The sequence below is a fragment of the Callithrix jacchus genome, chromosome 1 (genome assembly GCF_049354715.1).
Source record: "Callithrix jacchus isolate 240 chromosome 1, calJac240_pri, whole genome shotgun sequence".
Classification (NCBI taxonomy): domain Eukaryota; kingdom Metazoa; phylum Chordata; class Mammalia; order Primates; family Cebidae; genus Callithrix; species Callithrix jacchus.
In genome coordinates this window covers 10,430,858-10,436,488 of record NC_133502.1, presented here as the reverse complement: position 1 = coordinate 10,436,488, position 5,631 = coordinate 10,430,858, and the positions used below count along the sequence as shown (strand labels likewise).

The 5,631-nt window shown below is 40.6% G+C and overlaps 1 non-coding gene across 1 annotated transcript; it reads left to right on the top strand.

The window, feature by feature from the left end:
* The first annotated feature begins 2,607 nt into the window (after positions 1 to 2,607).
* On the top strand, positions 2,608 to 2,710 carry LOC118148060 (U6 spliceosomal RNA). Its single transcript, XR_004734841.2, has one exon. It is a non-coding gene; the product is annotated as a U6 spliceosomal RNA (small nuclear RNA).
* Positions 2,711 to 5,631: the final 2,921 nt, after the last annotated feature.

Here is a 5,631-nt window from a genome sequence, read left to right as displayed (position 1 = left end):
TCCCTCCCACAACACATGGGAATTATGGAAGCTACAATTCAAGATGAGATTTGGGTGGGGACACAGCCAAACCATATCAGCAAATAAACATACAAACAGATATCAAAATATCTTCTTCTCAACTAGATTCAATTTAATAAAAAATAAATTAAAAAATTTTGTACTGGTGAAGACATTATGGTGTGAATGAAAGAGAACAAAACCAGAAGCCAAAAGATCAGGTTCTACAAATGTTCATTTATATTACCTTGGACAAGTAATTTGCCCTCCTGGTGTTCATTTGTTTGTTTGTTTCTTTCTTTCTTTCTATACAGCAGAAACATCCAACTTGACCTATCAGTAATCTTTAGCATAGACCATTGCTTTCTCCTTCCAGAAACACTTGCTTCGGTTAATCTCCGGGACCTCACAGTCTACCGGATTTCCTCCTACCACCCTGTTCTCTCCTTCCTATCTTTTTTTTCTTCTGGTTTCTCCTCTTTTCATTAGCTTTAAACATTAGGATGCCCAGAGCTTAGCCCATGAGCCTCTCCTCATCTTATCTACACTCATTCCTTTGGTGATTGTATCAGTTTTCTATTACTGCATAATGAATGACTACAAATGTAGTAGCTTAAATGACATTGACTTTTAGTTCATAGATCCGCAGGTCAGAAGTCCAGGTATGGTGTGATTAGTTCCTCTGCTCAGGGTCTCAAAAGCTGAAGTCAAGGCGTCAGTCAGGCTGAGCTCTTACCTGGAGGCTCAAGGGAAGAATGTGCTTTCAAGCTCATTCAGGTTGTGGGCAGAATTCAGTTCCTTGAGATTATAGGACTGAGGTCCCCACTTCCTGCTAGCTGTCAGGTAAGAGCTGCTCTCAGCTCCTAGTGGCTGCCCACATTCTCACACTGGAAGTTGGCTCCTGTCCTCCAACCTTAAAGCCAGCAATGGAAGATTTATGCATGAAATCCCTTGTGCTTCAAATTTCTCTCTTTGTTTCTACTCTCTGCAGCCAGATGTAAAGGACCCATGGAATTAAGTTAGATCCATTTGGATTATCTCCTTTAATTAACTCAGAAATAGACATATTAGTAGTTGTTAGGAACTGAATGTTTCATACCTCGAAGCCCTAATCCCCAGTGTGATGGCATTTGGAGATGGAGCCTTTGGGAGGAAACTGGAGTTAGGTGAGCTCATGAAGATGAAGCTTTCATTATGGGATTGATATCCTTTTAAAATCGATGCCAGAGAGCTTGCCCTCTGTCTTTCTCTTTGCTACGTGAGGACACAGTGAGAAGGTGGCCATCTGCAAGCCAGGAAGAGAGCCCTCATCAGAACCTGACCATGCTGCCACCCTGATCTCAGACTTCCAGTCTGCAGAATTGTGAGGAAATAAATTTCTATTGTTTAAGTCACCCAGTTTGCGATATTTTGTTATGATAGCCCAAGCTAACTAATACAATAACCTTAATTGTACCAGCAAAATCCCTTTTGCCATATGCTGTAATGTAATCACAGGAGTGACATCATAATTCACAGATTCACCCACAGTCAAGGGGAGGAGATTATAGAAGGGCAGTATCATTGGTAGTTATGTCAGAATTCTGCTTACCATGACAATCTAGTCTCATGGCTTTAAAATCATCTACATGAGTGACACGGTGGCTCATGCCTGTAATCCCAACCCTTTGGGAGGCCAAGGTGGGCAAATCACTTGAGATCATAAGTTCAAGACCAGCCTGGCCAATATGGTGAAACTCTGTCTCTACTAAAAAAAAAAAAAAAACATTAGCTGGGCATGGTGGTGTATGCCCATAGTCCCATCTACTTGGGAGGCTGAGGCAGGAGAATCATTTGAACCAGAGATTGCAAAGAGCTGAGATGGTGCCACTGCATCCAGCCTGGTGACAGAGCCATCTCAAAAAAAATCATCCATATGCTCATAATTCTCAAGTGTATTTATCTAGTCTAGACATCTCCCTTGATAGCTAGACTAATCTATTCAACTACCTCCTAGATATTTCCACTTGGATGTTTTATAGGTGCCTTAAACTCTATATATATGCAACAAAAACTCCTGATATTCCCACCCAGATTTGTTCCTCCCATAATCCTTCTCATCTCCATAAATGGCCTCCCATCCTTTCAACTGCTTGGGGCAAAAACTCCTCTCTTCCCCTAACACTCTGTATTCTACCCAGTAGGAAACCCTCTGGATTTCAGCTTCAAAATATGTCCAAGATCTAAACCATGATCATCTCCCACCCCAAATATTGCAACAACCTCTGTATTTATTTTCTATTGCTGCCCTAACAAACGATTACATATTTAGTAACTTAAAACAATAGCCCTTAATCATCTCACAGTTCTATAGGTCAGAAACCAGGGGGCTTGCCTAGGACTTGTGCTCAGAGTCTCACAGACTGTCTTGAGCTCTTATCTGGAGGCTCTCAGGAGAATCCATTTCCAGTTTCCTTCAGATTGCTGGCAACACTCAGCTCCTTCTCATGGTTTCCATGTGGCCCCTTCAACAAGAGAAAATCAAGTCTCTCTCATACTTTATGTCTCTTGGATTGATTCTTCCTTCTGCCAGAGAAAACTCTCTGCTTTTAAAAGCTCTTGTGATGCTTGCTTCAGCAGCACATATACTAAAATTGGAATGATACAGAGAAGATTAGCATGGCCCCTGTGCAAGGATGACATGCAAATTCGTGAAGCATTCCATATTTTTAAAGAAAAGAGAGAAGAATCAAATAGATGCAATAAAAAATGAAAAAGGGGATATCACCACAGATTCCACAGAAACATAAACCATCATCAGAGATTATTACAAACAACTCTATGCACATAAACTAGTAAACCTGGAAGAAATGGATAAATTCCAGGACACTTGCATCCTCCCAAGCCTAAACCAGGAAGAAGTTGAAACTCTGAACAGACCAATAACAAGGTCTGAAGTTGAGGCAGCAATTAAGAGCCTAACACCCCAAGAAAGCCGAGGTCCAGATGGGTTCACAGCCGAATTCTACGAGACAAACAAAGAGGAGCTGGTACCATTCCTTCTGAAACTATTTCAAACCATCCAAAAAGAGGGAGTCCTTGCCAAGTCATTTTATGAGACCAACATCATCCTGATACCAAAACCTGGAAGAGACTCAGCAAGAAAAGAAAACTTCAGGCCAATATCCATGATGAACATACATGTGAAAATCTTCAATAAAATACTGGCAAACCGACTGCAACAGCACATCAAAAAGCTTATCCACCATGATCAAGTAGGATTCATCCCGGGGATGCAAGGCTGGTTCAACATACACAAGTCTATAAACGTAATTCACCACATAAACAGAACCAAAGACAAAAACCACATGATTATCTCAATTGGTGCAGAGAAGGCCTTTGACAAAATTCAACAGCCCTTTATGCTAAAAACCTTCAATAAACTGGGTATTAATTGAACGTATCTCAAAATAATAAAAGCTATTTCTGACAAACCAACAGCCAATATCATACTGAATGGGCAAAAGCTGGAAGCAATCCCTTTGAAATCTGGCACTAGACAAGAATGCCCTCTCTCACCACTCCTATTCAATATAGTATTAGAAGTTCTAGCCAGAGCAATCAGGCAAGAAAAAGAAATAAAGGGTATTCAAATAGGAAAGGAGGAAGTCAAATTGTCTCTATTTGCAGATGACATGATTGTATATCTAGAAGACCCCATCGTCTCAGTCCAAAATCTCCTGAAACTGATAAGCAACTTCAGCAAAGTCTCATGATACAAAATCGACGTACAAAAATCACAAGTATTCCTATACACCAATAACAGACTTGAAAGCCAAATCAAGAACAAACTGCCATTTGCAATTGCTACAAAGAAAATAAAATACCTAGGAATACAACTAACAAGGAATGTAAAGGACCTCTTCAAGGAGAACTACAAACCACTGTTCAATGCAAGAAGAGAGGACACTAACAGATGGAGAAACATTCCATGTTCATGGTTAGGAAGAATCAATGTCGTGAAAATGGCCATACTGCCCAAAGTAATTTGCAGATTCAACGCTATCCCCATCAAGCTACCTTCTTCACAGAACTGGAAAAAATCACCTTAACCTTCATATGGAACCAAAAGAGAGCCCACATATCCATGTCAATTCTAAGCAAAAAGAACAAAGCAGGAGGCATCACACTACCAAACTTCAAACTATACTACAAGGCTACAGTAATCAAAGCAGCATGGTACTGGTGCCAAAACAGAGATATAGACCATTGGAATCAGAACAGAGGCCTTGGAGGCAACACAACACACCTACAACCATCTGATCTTTGACAAACTTGACAAAAACAAGCAATGGGGAAAGGAGTCCCTGTTTAATAAATGGTGTTGGGAAAACTGGCTAGCCATGTGCAGAAAGCAGAAACTGGACCCCTTCCTGACACCTTACACTAAAATTCACTCCAGATGGATTAAAGACTTAAACATAAGACCTGGCACCATAAAAACCCTAGAAAAAAATCTAGGCAAAACGCATTCAGGACATAGACACAGGCAAGGACTTCATGACCAAAACACCAAAAGCATTGGCAACAAAAGCCAAAATAGACAAATGGGACCTAATCAAACTCCACAGCTTCTGCACAGCAAAAGAAACAGTCTTTAGAGTGAACTGGCAACCAACAGAATGGGAAAAAATTTTTTGCAATCTACCAATCTGACAAAGGGCTGATATCCAGAATCTATAAAGAACTAAAACAGATTTACAAGAAAAAAACAAGCCCGTTCAAAAGTGGGCAAATGATATGAACAGACACTTTATAAAAGAAGACATACAAGAGGCCAACAAACATGAAAAAATGCTCATCATGATTAGAGAAATGCAAATCAAAACCACACTGAGATACCATCTCATGCCAGTTAGAATGGCGATCATTAAAAACTCTGGAGACAACAGATGCTGGAGAGGATGTGGAGAAATAGGAACACTTTTACACTGTTGGTGGGAGTGTAAATTAGTTCAGCCATTGTGGATACAGTGTGACGATTCCTCAAGGATGTAGAAATAGAAATTCCATTTGACCCAGCAATCCCATTACTGGGTATATATCCAAAGGATTATAAATCTTTCTACTATAAGGACACAGGCACACGAATGTTCATTGCAGCACTGTTTACAATAGCAAAGACCTGGAACCAATCCAAATGCCCATCGATGATAGACTGGACAGGGAAAATGTGGCACATATACACCATAGAATATTATGCAGCCATCAAAAATGATGAGCTTGTGTCCTTTGTAGAGACATGGATGAACCTGAAAACCATCATTCTCAGCAAACTGACACAAGAACAGAAAATCAAACACTGCATATTCTCACTCATAGGTGGGTGTTGAACAATGAGAACACATGGACACAGGGAGGGGAGCATCACACACTTGGGTCTGCTGGGGAGGAAATAGGGGAAGGACAACAGGGGGTGGGGAGTTGCGGAGAGATAGCATGGGGGGAAATGCTAGATATAGGTGGTGGGGAGGAAGGCAGCAAATCACACTGCCATGTGTGTACCTGTGCAACAATTTTGCATGTCCTTCACATGTACACCAAAACCTAAAACGCAATAAATAAAAAAAAAGCTCTTGTGTTTCAGTTGGG